The following is a 15982-nucleotide window of genomic DNA, read 5'->3' on the forward strand; positions in this document are numbered from 1 at the left end:
CCATGAAACAATTCTAACCGTATTTAAAAATTAAAATCATTCGAAGTGTGTTCTCGGAGAATAAAAGGAGCAAATTAGAAATCAATAACAGAAAGGTAACAGGAAATTCTCCAAACACACAGAAACTATACAATTAGAGTTTATGTAATCCATAGGGCAGAGAGGAAATCTCAAGAAAAATCTAAAGATACACTGAATTGAATATACATGAAAATACAACATATCGGGCAGCGCCTGTGGTTCAAAGGAGTGGGGCACCAGCCCCATATGCGAGAGGTGGCAGGTTCAAATCCAGCCCTGGCCAAAAACCACACACACAAAAAAAAATGAAAATACAACATATCAAATTTGTGAGGCACAGTTACAGCAGTGCTGACAATAGAGATCTATAACAATATATACATATACAACAGAAATTAGGAAAGAAATCGGAAATCTAAATTCGTTCCTCAAGGAGCTAGATTAAGAAGAGCCAAATGAACCCACACCAAACAGAAATCAATGAAATTAAAGACAAGCAAAAACAAATCAATGGGGGTGGGCTAGATCTTTGAAAAGATCAGTAAACATAATAAACTTCTATCTAGCAAGACTAAGTTTTTTGTCAAAAATAAATGACTAACATTAGGAATGAAATAGAGAATACCACACAGACCCTGCAGATGTCTAAATGATAATACAACAAACAATGTACACATGAAATGTGACATATAAAATGAACCAATTCTTCAAAAGGCACAAACTACCAGAACTTGACCAATATAAAACAGAGAATTTAGTCCTGTAACTATTTCAAAATTTACGATTCTAAAACTCTTCCAACAGAACCTTCAGATCCAGAAGGTTTCACTGGAAAATTCTAACAAACATTTAAAAGAAAATAAAAAATTAACACAACTTCTATATAATCTCATCCAGAAAGCAGAAGAGGGAATACTTTTCAACTCAATTTTAGATGATCAGTACTATCCTCATGGGAAAAAATAGACAAAAACATAAAAAAAGAAAACTACAAATTCATATCCCTCATGAATATAGACAAAAAATACTTAACAAGGGTGGCGCCTGTGGCTCAGTCGGTAGGGCGCCGGCCCCATATACCAAGGGTGGTGGGTTCAAACCCGGCCCCGGCTGAACTGCAACCAAAAAAATAGCTGGGCGTTGTGGCGGGCGCCTGTAGTCCCAGCTACTCAGGAGGCTGAGGCAAGAGAATCGCTTAAGCCCAGGAGTTGGAGGTTGCTGTGAGCTGTGTGATGCCACGGCACTCTATCTGAGGGCAATAAAGTGAGACTCTGTCTCTACAAAAAAAAAAAAAAAAAAAATACTTAACAAAATATAAGAAACTGGAATCCAGCAATATATAAAAGGAACTGCATACTATCACCAAGTGTGTTTTATTTCAGAGATGTAGCAAAGTTTAATAATTCAACAATCAATGTAATCCACCATATTAACATACATAAAGGAAAATGATGTTACCTCAATGCAGAAAAGCATCTGACAAAATTTACCAACTATTCATAATAAAAATTCTTGAAAACTAGAAATAAAGATGAGATAGGAGGTCAGAATAGGAAACACAGAGACTGAATAAGCAAGCGAGAAAGAAAAAAACAAAGATAGTAAACACAGGTGGGACACAATAGGAACAAAATTAGGGTCACAGATCAGTGAGAACAAAACCTATGGTCAAACTACTATAGTAATCATTATAGAAACACCTTGTTTACTTTAGTTTGTGGAAGCCTTGATGGAGAACAACAGTCCTCAATTGAATCTAACTTCATTACACCATTACCATGTATTACTGCTCCCTGAATAGGCTTTGGGAAGCCATGATACTTCTGGCCAGAACAAACAATATAGAAAACTACTTCCCCTCCCACACTGAGTGGGGGGGAAGAGATAACATTTTCATTGTCAACTTGATAAAGAATATCCATTTAGGCCGGGCTCCATGGCTCACACCTGTAATCCTAGCACTCTGGAAGGCCAAGGCAAGTGGATCGCTTGAGCTCAGGAATGAGTTCAGGAATTTGAGACTGGCCTGAGCAAAGCAAGACCTTGTCTCTAAAAATAGCCAGGCATTGTGGCAAGCACCTTTAGTTCCAGCTTCTCAGGAGGCTGAGGCAAGAGGATCTCTTGAGCCCAAGAGTTTGAGAATGCTGTGAGTTATGATGCCACAGCACTTTACTGACAGCGACAGTAAACAGTCTCAAAAACAAACAAACAAAAAAGAAAATCTAAACAAAAATCCATAGCCCACATCATACTTAACAGTTAAATCCTAAATGCTTTCCCCCTAAAATCAGGAACAAGACAAGGAAAGATCTCACCACTGTTATGCAACATAATACTGTAAGTTCTACCTCAGTGCTATGAGGTAGAAAAAAAGGGGGAGGGGAAGAAAAGAGGAAAAAAGGCACATAGGAAGAAATAAAACTGTATGTGCAGATGACATATTAGTTCTTGTGATGACATATTAGTAATTGTACAAAGTATCAGGATATATCATATACAAAAATCAATTATATTTTGACTGGAATGAATATGTGGAATCAAATTTAAAATATAATAACAATTTGCAACTGCTAAACAAAAAAATGAAATGCTTAGGTACAAATCTATTACAACACGCAGAACGTCTATGCCAAAACCCATAAAATGCTAATAAAAAATCAAAGATCTAAATGAATGGAGAGACATAACCATGTTCCATGGTCTGGAACACTCTGTAAAGATGTCAATTCTCTCCAGGTAGGTATACAGGTTTAATACAGTGTCTAACAAAACTCCAGTAAAATTCTTTTGTAGATAAAGAGATTATTCTAAAATTTATAAGGAAAGACAAATGAATCAGAATAGCAAAAACAATTTTGAAAAATAAAAGTGGGAGTAATTCTATTCCTACTCATAAAGAAAAAAGTAGAAATCACATGCCCAGATTTTAGGTTGGTTTTTTTTGTTTGTTTGTTTGTTTTTGAGACAGAGCCTCAAGCTGTCGCCCTGGTAGAGAGCCGTGGCATCACAGCTCACAGCAACCTCCAACTCCTGGGCTCAAGCGATTCTCCTGCCTCCGCCTCCCACGTAGCTGGGACTACAGGTGCCCACCACAACGCCTGGCTACTTTTTTTATTTTTTTGTTGCAGCCATCATTGTTGTTTGGCGGGCCCAGGCTGGATTCGAAACCGTCAGCTCAGGTATATGTGGCTGGCACCTGAGCTACTTGAGCCACAGGCGCCGAGCCTAGGGTTTGTTTGTTTGTTTTTTGTAGTTGTTGTTGGGACAGTCTCACTCTCTGTTGCCCCAGACTAGAATGCCATGGAGTTGGGTTCAAGAGATCCTCTTGCCTCAGCCTCCCAAGAAGCTGGGATTATCTGCCACCATGCTCAGCCAATTTTTCTGTTTTTTCAGTAGAGACAGGGCCTCACTCTTGCTCAGGCAGGACTTGAACTCCTGAGGTCAAGTCATTGACCTTCCTCAGACTCCCAGAGTGCTAGGATTACAGGCATGAGCCACCACACCTAGCCCAAATTATTATACAGTGGTAGTAATCAAGACCATGTGGTAATGGCAGAGAAGAGACAAAACGAAGTTACCACACAAGTACAGCCAACTGATTTTTAATAAAGACACAAAAGCGATTCAAGAGAAAAAGGGTGGTCATTTTAACAAATGGTCCTGGCCCAGGTGTGGTGGCTCACGCCTGTAATCCTAGGACTCTGGGAGGCCAAGGAGGTTGGAGTACCCTGAGCTCAGAGGTTCAAGACCAGCCTGAGTCAGAGTGAAACCCCATCTCTAAAAAAAAAAAAAAAAAAACAAGCCGGGTACTATGGTGGGCTGCTGTAGTCTCAGCTACTTGCGAGGCTGAGGCAAGAGAATCTCTTCAGCCCAAGTTGGAGGTTGCTGTGAGCTACGATGCCATGCACTCTACTGAGGGCCACAAAGTGAGACCCTTATCTCAATTTAAAAAAAAAATGGTCCTGGAGCAGCTGGATATCCATACACACAAAAAAATGAACCTCAACCCAAACTTCACACCTTACACAAAAATTACTCACAGAATCAGCCTTAAATATAAAACTTAAGACTAAAAAATTTTTAGAAGGTAACATGTAAGAAAATCTTAGGAACACAGTATGGTGAAGTCAGATGCGACACCAAAAGGATGATCCTTAAAACCAACAACAAAAATTAAAATTCCAGAGACTGAATATTTCATCAAAATTTTAAAATGTTTACAAATCATCTAGCTAACCAAGGACAAATATTTAGAATATAAAATGAACTCCCAAACTCAACAGTAAAAAAAGAAAAAAAAAATCAATCCAATTAGAAAATAGGCAAAAAACATGAAAGGATGTATAATATCATTAGCCATCAGGGAAATCCAAATTAAGGCCAGGAAGAGGTACCTACCTATCTGAACAGCCAAAGTAAAAATTAGTGGCATTTTGGTAATGATCCAGAGGCACTGTATCTCTTTGACTAAATTCTGAAACAACTATATACATTGAAATATCCGTATAAATGGGTGGGAGATAGGGTAGGAATATTAAGAATAATGACTGCATCCTCTTAGAATTAACAGAATATATGTGAACACAGGCTCTTTACAGCAATCCGAGACGAAGTATTATCTCCCTCTTTCCCAAGAGAATACCAACTTGACTCATAATTTTTCTTTTTTTGTTTCAGAAAAATCTAGGCTGGGCACCTGTAGCTCAATGGTTAGAGCACCACCCCCATCCAATGGGGCTGGTTGGTTCGAACCCAGCCTGGGCCCACTAAACAAAAATAAATAAATAAATAAAAAGAAAAATCTGCATAAAATTACTTTTATGATAGTTGAAGAGTACATTTTTATTTTGAAAGCTAGACCACTGGGGCATCTACAAAGTTCTCTGAATGGTGTTTCTTTCTACCAGCAAATAATCAATTACAGTAAAAGCCTGGTCAACTCCTAAGCTCATCTGCGTTCTTAACTCTAGCTTCCTTTCCTTCTCCTCTATTTTAGGTGTTTCCTGGACCAATATTTCAGGATTAAAAATCCCAACACACTCTTTTCAATTCCATGGAGAGTGAATTTGGGATAAGTGCTGGATTAGGCTATTTAGAAAGGAGAGAATTTAGCAAATTTGATCATTTCAAATTTGCTGTGAGAGGTAGACTACTTAAAGCCAGATGCAAAAGGTAATTCTTACTCCCCGGCAAGTGTAAGTACCAAATTACCATGTCTAATGCCTTCCCTTTTAAATGGCTAACTTTAAAAATAAAAAAGTATTTGTCATTATTATGTCTTATTTCTAAGACTTAACTAGGTTTATCATTAATTGAATGAATGTTAAAAAAAGGAATGTTCTACTAATTAACCTTGCACCTATTTGATAATTTGTCAATAAATATATCCAAATACCAAAGAAGCAGTTATCATTGAAATAATCACTGTTACCATTTTATTACTTTTCTGTGTTTCATTTGAGAAGGTAAAAAAAAAAAATGCTAAGAGAAATTAGAATCAGGAATTTGAGCTCTGCTATTACAATCTCTACAGACAAAGAGAAAAACATTAAGCCCATCCTACTTTCTAATTTCTAAAGCTAAAAAATAACATTCAAATGCTCCTAACAACCCTACCTGCCATAAACAACCATGGAAGAAGATTGTATGGAGCAATATTTTTGTTATCTCCTGAGTTTCACATGGTTTATTACTGGATCATTCAGAAGCCCAGGAAGAGTAATTCAACAATGTATCCAATAAAGTATGAATAACTATCAGTATCTTTTCCATCCTTCTCATCCCTACAACCTACTTTTTTGACTCATACTCTACTAGTTATGGCTATGAATAAATTAGTTTGACATTATAAACTGATTCTCTGCAAATGAATATTTAATAATAATAAATCAGTGTATATGGAGAACCTACTTGAATAGGGTTTTAATTTATCCAAATAATTACAAACATAAAGCTTAAATGAACTGTTTAATCAGTTCAAGATTATCCCATGAACTATTATAACAAAATATTTTCAGTTACTGAGATAACAAATGTAGACCCACTTCTTGCCACATTTACTTTTCATATCATAATGCAATAATTCTTAATTTCTGGAGAATTTCGGTACTTAACAATGCCCACTCTGTGAAAAAATATGCTCAGTCTTCATGTTTTAGAAGAGGAAATAAGATTAAATAAAATTCTCTATCACATCTCTCTTTTTTCCATCTCAAAAGTACTGCAGTAAAACTGATATATATGTATAAGTAGCTGCCAGCAATGGGGAAAAACACATCTATTTAAAAAAAGAATATGAATTGTGAATAGAAATGTTCATTCCCCGAAATATACTTAATGTACTTATAAACTGTAAATATTCTAGAAGTTTGAAAATAAAGATAAGTCTACTTTTATATAAAAAGACAAATATATAAACTATATTAAAGTTGGACACAAATGACACCCAAACTATAAAAGTTATAGACAAATATAAAAACAAGATAGAAGCAGCACACTTGGGCAATGCACACAGTGGTAAATTAAAATTGGGAATAAAAATATTTCACATTTAAATCCCATTAATCTTAATATAATGTCTTTTTTTACTAAAAATAAGCATGTTGTTTCTGACTTTTACTTCAAAGGTCAAATGGCAAAAAATTTTGTTTTATTTTTTCTGTTACCGTAAATATATGTTAAGGCATTTAGGTCAGAGAGAAAGACAAATGATACAAACATTAACAGTAGCAGGAAGAGAACACAAGAAACATGGACTGAAGGCAGAAAACAGAAGAAAAGGATTGGCTTGATCTTTTTTTTTTTTTTTTTTTTTTTGAGACAGAGTCTCACTTTGTTGACCTTGGTAGAGTGCTGTAGTGTCACAGCTCACAGCAGTTTTTTTGTTTTGTTTTGTTTTTAAGACAGATTCTCACTCTATCACCCAAGGTAGACTGCTGAAAATGCCCCATTTCTTGAGAACTATCATTTTTTGACCATTTTATAGCTGCCTGGAAACTCCTGCTTGCACAGTATGCCTTTATTTTACTTGACTCAGAATTTGCTTAGTGCAAACAGCCTTTTACCATCACAGCTGCAGGAAATAGTAATTCCACTTGGACTGGAAAAGCTGACCAAAAACTAAAAAAGGGAGAAGTTAGGGAATGAGATGTCCACAACACTATTAGCAGGTGTAGAACTGTGTACATGTTCAGGGAAGAGCTGAGAATCATACTAATTTCCACTTCTTTCTCTGCAAAACTATAAAGTGAAGGCACAAGTAGGGCTCTCAATAAGCAATGAAAACCCCTTCAGAAAAGATTGGGAAATGTACTGGTTCAAGCATTTAGGGCAGTGGTTCTCAACATGCCTAATGCCACGGCCCTTAATACAGTTGCTGTGAGTTGCAACCCACACGTTGAGAACAGCTGTTTTAAGGAAATCTCTGTCTAGTAAAGAGCTGACAAGCAAGTTAACTGAGCAAAGATAAGAGGGGCCACATATGGTAAACAATACAGGCTTTATAAAATTAGTTCAAGAAGGTCTATAAACAAACACCAGTAACAATAATTAAAGACCTAGTGAGGAAGGAATCTGATATCTAGAGTTGACAAAACACATTATTTTAAAAATGCAGGGTAGCGCCTGTGGCTCAAGGAGTAGGGGGCCAGCCCCATATACCAGAAGTGGCAGGTTCAAACCTGACCCTGGCCAAAAAATGCAAAAAAAAAAAAAAAATACAGAAGCCAACACACAAAAAAAATACTAAATAGCAAAAAAAAAACAGAAAAGTTATGACCCACACAGATAGAATAAAAAGAATTCAACAGAAACTGCCCCCAAAGAAGCCCAGATATTACACTTACCAGTGTAATATTTATTACTTTAAATCGGCTATTATAAATGTGTTCAACAACTAAAATAAACAATGACTATAGAACTAAACAAAAGCATGAGAACACCATCCAAATAGAGAATATAAATAAAAAGAAATTATTTTCTAAGTCAACAGTTCCAATTCTGTAGTTAAAATTTTTTTTTTTTTTTTTTGCAGTTTTTGGCCGGGGCTGGGTTTGAAACTGCCACCTCCAGCATATGGGGCTGGCACCCTACTCCTCTGAGCCACAGGCGCCGCCCTGAAAAAACTTTTAAACTGAAATGAAAAATTCAATGCCCAACAACAGATTTGAGTAAAGAGAAGAAACAGTCAACTTGCAGACAAGGAACACTCAATTTTAGGAACAGAAAGAATATAAAGACTGAAGAAAAATGAACAGATCCTAGAACCTGTGAGACACCATCAAGCACACCAAGACAAAAAAAGAGGCAGACAGAACATGTAAAGAAATTCTGGCATTTAACTCCCCAAATTTGATTTAGAAAAATTAATCTACACAGCTAAGTAGTTAAATGACCTCCAGCTAGGATAAATCAAAGAGAAACACACCTAGACACATCACAGTTTAAATGTCAAAAAAAAAATAGAAAAAATCTGCAAAGCAAAAAGAAAGAAGTGACTCATCATGTACAAGAGATCTTTAACAACGATAAAAGGCAATATCTAATCAGAAAACATGAAGGTCGGAAGATAGTGGGATGATACATTAAAAGCTCTAACAGAAAAAGGCTATTAAAAAGAATTCCACATGTAGCAAAACAATGCTTTACTAAATGAAAAATAATTTTTAATATTTCCAGATAAACAAAAACTAAAGGAATCTGTCACTAGCAAATGTGCTCTAGGCCAAAAAAAAAAAAAAAAAAAAAAGAAAGAAAAAACAGTAAAATCTGAAATTAAAGAATACTAGTTACTCAAATCCACAGGAAGAAATAAAGAACATCAGTTAAGTATAATGAGATGGTTAAATATAAACTATAGTATAAATGTAATTTGTGTTTATAACTTTTCCCCCAATGTGATTTAAAAGACAACTGCATACAGTAATACTTATTAAACTGTATTGATAGGCTTATGATGTACAAAGGTGTCATACTATTTGTATAACAACAGTATAAAGAAAGGAGAAGGGAGGATTGCTATGTAAGAGCAAAATTTCTCAATAGTATTGAAATTAAGTTGCAGTTACCCCAACTAGACAATTATAAATTAATCCCCAGGGCAACTACTAAGAAATTTAAAAACACATCGCAAAATAAAAAGAAAAAACTGAAAAGACAGACTAAAAAAACTATGTAAAACAAAATAAAGCAGTAATGGATGAACAGAAAACAAAAGAAGACAAAAGACATAGAAAACAATTAGCAAAATGGCACTACCTTATCAGTAAATACATTAAATGTAAATGGACTAAACACATAAACTAAAAGGCAGAGATTAGCAGAATGGATTTTTAAAAATCTACTCCAATTATATGCTCTTTTGTAAGACATTTTTCAGATTCAAACACACAACTGAATGTAAAAGGATATATAAAGATATACTAAAAACTCAAAGGAGTAGGGTGCTGTCCCCATATACCGGAGGTGGTGGGTTAAAACCCAGCCCTGGCCAAAAACAAACAAAAAAATTTATATATATATTTTAAAAAGTAACAACAGAGATAAAGTAAATATAATATTAATACTAGACAAATAGTTTTTTGCAAAAAAGCATTATTAGAAAAAAGCATAATCTATAATGAAAGGGTCAAAATATTAGGTGGACATAAACATATATGCATCTAAAAACATCAGCAAGAACTTGACAGAACTGAAGGGAAAAACAGACAATTTCACAATAGTTAGAGACTTCAATACCTCATTCTCAATAATAAATACAATTAATATGCAGAAAAATGAGCAAGGAAATAGAAGACTTGAACAACATTATAAACCAATTGTACCTCACAGATATCTCTAGAACACTGTACCAAGTGACATCATAACTCACAGCAACCTCAAACTCTTGGACTCAACCAATTCTCTTGCTCAGCCTCCCCAGTAGCTGGGACTACAGGTGCCCATCACAACCACCCAGCTAGATTTTCAGAGACGGGGTCTCATTCTTGCTCAGGCTGGTCTCAATCTTGTAAGCTCAAGCAATCCACCCATCTTGGTGTAAGTGCTGGGATTATAGGCGTGAGCCATTGCATCTGGCTTCAAGGGACTTTTAATAGCCAAAATAATCTTGAAATAAGAGCAATGTAGAAGGTGTCCACAAATGACTTCAAACTTCAAAACCTGAAGTCAAACCTGACTTCAAAACTTACTATAAAGCTTATTATTTCTTTACAACAATAGTTTTGGAAAAACTAGCTATCCACATGTAAAAGAACCAAGGTGTACCTTTGCCTTAAGCCGTATCTAAAAATTGAAATCAGAATGAATCAAAGACCTAAGTATAAAGGCTAAAACTATAAAAAATAAAACTCTTAGGTGAAAATACAGAATAATTTCCCAGATATGACACCAAAAGCACAGGCAACAAAAGTAAAAAAATAAAAAAATAAAAAAAGATAAGCTGGACTTTTTCTGTGCATCAAAGGGTAGTGTCAAGAAAGTGATCATAAAACCACAGTATAGAAGAAAATATTTGCAAATCATGTATCTGATGAGCTTAATGACCAGAACATATAAATAACTCCTGTAATTCAACAAAATACTAAATATAAAATAGACAAATAACTTCAATAGACACTTCTCCAATAAGAGATACAAGTGGCTAAAAAGCACATGAAAACCTTTCAATATCACTAGCCATTAAGGAAATGCATATTAAAACCACAGCAAGATATTGCTTAGCACATTTGTCTGGCTACTATTATAAAACAAACAGCAGCAGCAGCAACAACAACAAACCCCCCAAATTAATAAGTTTTGGCAAGGATGGGGAGAAACTGGTAGTACACTGTTGCTAGGAGTGTAAACGAGGCAACAATTGTGGGAGACAATAGAGCAATTTCTCCAAAATTAAAAAAATCAGAATTATTATATGATCCAGCTATTCTACTTCTGGGTATAAGAATACTACTTAAACCTTAAAGTCTATCAACTATATTTTTCATTTATAAGACTGTAAGCTCCTTAAAGAAACTTTACCTTTATTTCTCTTAGCACCTAAGACTCAGCTTTGTACTCGGTAGCACTCAAAAAGTATGTGTTAATTATATAAAATCATCAGTATTACTTGGGCTTCTCTTTCCCCAAGTGTCCACCCCAACTGGGTTTTAGGACTACTAGTGGCCAGGTTTATTGCCCAGCAGAATAGTGGCAATCCCTTTGGGAAAACTAACCACCAGCCCAGGAAAAGACTTGTAAATCCTAAAGCCTACAGACCAACACCAGAACTACAAAATATGCACCACAAGTTTTCATTCTTCTTTTTTTTTTTTTTTAATTTCAGATTAAGGAGGGTACAGATGATTAGGTGACATTAGGTTTCAGATTAAGGAGGGTACAAATGATTAGCATTTGCATTTCTGAGGTAAAGTTCAAGTTGTAGTTGAGCCCTTCACCAAGAAGTGTACTGTATACCCTTTGCATTATGCACTTTAGGTGAAAGCTTACCAATCCCCTAGTCTCCTCCCTTCTCTCCTTTCCTTTCTCCCCACCCCGACTTGAATATAATTATGTTTTTCTCTCACGTGGGCACAGTTATCTACCGCTTTCATATTAGTACTAAGTACATTGGATACTTGCTTTTCCATTCTTGAGATACTTTAATAAGAAGAATGTACTTCAACTCCATCCAGATAAATACAAATGATGTAAAGTCTCCATCTTTTTATGGCTGAACAGTATTCTATAGCATACATATACCATACTTTAATTAATTCATTCATGGGTTGATGGGCACTTAGGTTAAGTCCACATCTTAGTGATTATGTATTGAGATGCAATAAACATTCTAGTGCAAATGTTCTCATGGTAAAATCATTTTTTCCCCTCTGGGTAGATAATCTGGTAGTAATGGGATTGCGGGATCAAATGAAATGTCTACTTTTAGCTCTTTGAGGATTCTCCATACTATTTTCCAGAGGTTTTTTTAGTATCCAGTCCCACCAACAGTGTAAAAGTGTTTCCCTCTCTCCACATCCACACCAGCGTATGTAGCTTTGAGATTTTGTGATATAGGCTATTGTCAATGGGATTATATACACTGGAGAAAAAAAAAATCCCTATTTAATAATTAGTGCTGGGAGAACCAGTTAGCCACATGTAGAAGACTGAAAATGAACTCATACCTCTCACTACTTACAAAAATTCTCTTCCTGGATAAAAGATTTAAGACACAAAACAACAAAAAAAGAAAGTGTGGGAAAAACTCTTGATGCTCTCAGCATGGGAAAACAACTTATAAAGATGACCTCCTTGGCTGCCAGGCATGGTCCTAGCACTCTGGGAGGCTGAGATAGGTGTATTGCTTGAGCTCAGAAGTTTAAGACCATCCTGAGCAAGAGTGAGACCCTGTCTCTACTAAAAATAGAAAAAATTAGATAGTGTTGTGCCATAATAGTAGTCTCAGCTACTTGCAAGACCGAGGCAAGAGGATTGCTTGAGTCTGGGAGTTTGAGGTTGCTGTTAGCTATGATGCCAAAGCATTCTACCCAGGGTGACAGAGTGAGACTATCTCAAAAACTAAATAAATAAAAAGAAGACCCCTCCCCGCAGGCAATTGCAGAGACACCAAAAATAAATAAATGGGATATGATCAATCTAAAAACCTTCTGCACAGCTAAGGGTACAACAACTGAAGAAAACAGACAACCTTCAGAATGGGAGAAGATATTTGCATGCTATGAATCTCACACAGGACTGATAACTAGAATCTACAAAGAACTTAAACTAAATCAGTAAGAAAAAAGCAAACAATCCCATTTATAAGTGGGCAAGAGACTTGAATAGAAACGTCCCTGAAGAAGACAAACGACCACCAAACACATGAAAAAATGTTCATCTTCCCTAATCATCAGAGAAATGCAATTGCAAACCACGAGCTTTCTGTCAGCCTTCTGGTGTCTCTTCCATAATTGCACCATCCTATGTCTACTAATAAAGGTATCATAAGGTGTCTGTCTAATGCATAGGAATTAAACTAGCACTGTATGTTAAGAGCCTAATAGACTGTCACCTAGAACTAAACCCAGTGATGCCTTTCAAGCTACCTGTGATGAAGAGCCAGCTTTTTTCCATTTTCAATCTATCACAGACTGTGGCAGATTACATTTTTCAGAAATGACACCAGCATATATTCTGAGGACAAATCAAAAGAAATGTATAAAAACTCTGAACTTCAGTAAATATGTTTCCAGCAGCAGTCTTAATGCAACATTCTGAAACTGTTTTTTGTGTATCATGTACAACAAATGAATAAATGTTAATCCATTTGTTGAGAACCAGGAGTTTGACCCTAGAAGAGGTCAGCTATGGCACGGGCGATAGCTGTATCAATAATATTGGATCTGAATTAGAGGTATTGACATGATCTCATTTTTCTTAAAGTACATTTGTTGTCTCTGTTCACTATTAGAATCTAGATACAATAATCCAATGACACTGAACATACTTAATTCCCTATATATTATTTCCACTAAAAGAAATTAGGATTCTTTGGTAGAAAAAGGTGATTCTAGAGGGACTTTACCTAACAATTGCAATCAGTGTAACTGGCTTATTGTACCTTCAATGAATCCCCAACAATAAAAAAAAAAAAAAATTTTTAAAAATTAAAAAAAGGTGATTCTAGCATTGGAGCACAGGAGTTTGAGGTTGCAATGAGTTATGATGACACCATGGCACTCTAGCATAGGCAACAAAGTGAGACCCTAACTCAAAAAAGAAGAAAATTGACATTTCATAATCACCATAACTGATGCAGGCAAGATTTATAATTACCTTACAAAACAAATTCTAACTGGTTTGAACAATATACTATCCTACAACACCATAATAGCTAGGGACTTCAATACTCCTCTAACAGAATTGGACAGATCCTCTAAAAACAGAAAATAAACAAAGAAACAAGGGACTTAAATGCAATCCTAGGAAACTGGGCTTAATAGACATACACAGAACATACCACCCCAAAGCCAATGAGGAGAGGTGCTCGTTAGCTCATGGATCATACTTAAAAATTGATCATATCCTAGGATACAAATCAAACCTCAACAAAATGAAAAGAATTGAAATTATACCTTGTACCTTTTTAGACCACAGGAGAATAAAGGTATAATTCAACTCCCACAAAAATCTTCATCCCCACACAACTTCATGGAAACTAAGCAACCTTATGCTGAATGACAGCGGGGTCAAGGTGAAGGTAAAGAAGGAAATTATTACATTCCTCGAACATAACGACAATGAAGCAAAGAAGCTACTAAAACCTGTGGGATACTGCAAAAGCAGTCATAAGAGGTGCAGTGGCTTATACCTGTAATCCTAGCATTCTGGGAGGCAGAGGTGCTGAGCAAAGTGAGACCCTGTCTCTACTAAAAATAGAAAAACTAGCCAGGTGTTGTAGCAGGCACCTATGGTCCTAGCCACTCAGGAGGCTGAGACAAGAGGATTGCTTGAGCCCAAGAATTTGAGGTTGCTATGAGCTATGACGTCAGCACACCTTTACCCAGAGTGAATGAATGAGATTGTATCAAAAAAAGAAAGATAGAAAGAAATCAGTCCTAACAGAGAAATTTATTACATTAGATGCCCACATCCAAAAAACAGAGAACACAGAAACAACCTAATGAGCCACGTCAAGGAACTGGAAAAGGAAGAGTAATCCAATTCCAAACCTTGCAGAAGAATAAAAATTACATCAGAAATAGAATTGAAAAAAAAATTCAGAAAATTAATGAACCAAAAAGTTGGTCCTTTTAAAAGATAAACAAAATCAATAAACCTCTGACCAACTTCACTAGAAACAGAAAAGTTAACATCTATAATAACCTCAATCGGAAACCAAAAAGGGGAAATAACAACCGATTCAACAGAGATACGAAATCATCTCTGATTACTACAGGAAACTTTATGTCCAATATAACTTTTTTCCTCCAACTTTGATAATATGGAGGATATCGACCAAAACCTGAAATCACACAGTCTCCCTTGACCTAACCAAGAAGAAGTAGAGCTATTGAACAGATCAATGTCAAACACCAAAATTGAAAGAACAATAAAAAAGTTCCCAATAAAAAGAAAAGCCTCGGACCAGACAGTTTCACATCACAATTCTATCAAACATTCAAAGAGGAACTTGTAACTATACTGCAGAAAGTATTCCATAACACTGAAAACAGGAACCATCCCCAACATGTTCTATGAAACAAATATCGCCCAGATGTAATTACCATAACTGACCCAGGTAAGAATTATCAACAAATGCTGATATTACTGAAGGAAAGTTTATCAGGACATAAGATATACAATCTGAAAGTATCAACACATAGGTTACTTATTAATTACAAAGGGAAAAAGATATCTTTACAATGGAGAAGTGCCAGATCCCATAACCAAACAATCAAATTTAGCATCACCAAAACTGATATCATAGGTAAGATTAAATGAGATTATGTATGAGAAGTCCTTAGCACAGTCTCTGACACTTAAAAGTATCTTGTAAGTATTAGCCATCGTTATTATTGGGTACTACCTAAAATATTCAAAACTGATTTTAGGAAGACAATTTAGAAAAAAATATTCGTTACATCAAAATTAACAGAGTATTTATTATTAAAAGTCTAAAATCTGCCAGGCACAATGGCTCATGCCTGTAATCCCACATTCTGAGAGACTGAGGCAGAAAATCTCCTTGAGGCCAGGAATTCAAGACCAGTGTAGGCAACATAGGGAGACACTGCAAAAAATAAAAAATAAAATAACTAGCCAGGCTTGACGGCACACACCTGTAGTCCCAGCTACTCAAGAGGCTGAGGTGGGAAGACCCCCAGAACCCAGGAAATCAAGGCTGCAGTGAGTTACAATCCAGCCACTGACTCTAGCCTAGGCAAGAGAGAAAGACCCTATCCCAAAAGGGGGGAAAAGGCCT

The 15982-nt window shown here is 35.8% G+C and overlaps 1 protein-coding gene across 6 annotated transcripts in view; it reads right to left on the reverse strand.

The window, feature by feature from the left end:
- PTPN4 (protein tyrosine phosphatase non-receptor type 4) overlaps positions 1-15982 on the reverse strand; it is a 271666-nt gene that overhangs the window by 210219 nt on the left and 45465 nt on the right. The window lies entirely within an intron of this gene.

This window comes from Nycticebus coucang, chromosome 7 (assembly GCF_027406575.1).
Source record: "Nycticebus coucang isolate mNycCou1 chromosome 7, mNycCou1.pri, whole genome shotgun sequence".
Taxonomy (NCBI): Eukaryota; Metazoa; Chordata; class Mammalia; order Primates; family Lorisidae; genus Nycticebus; species Nycticebus coucang.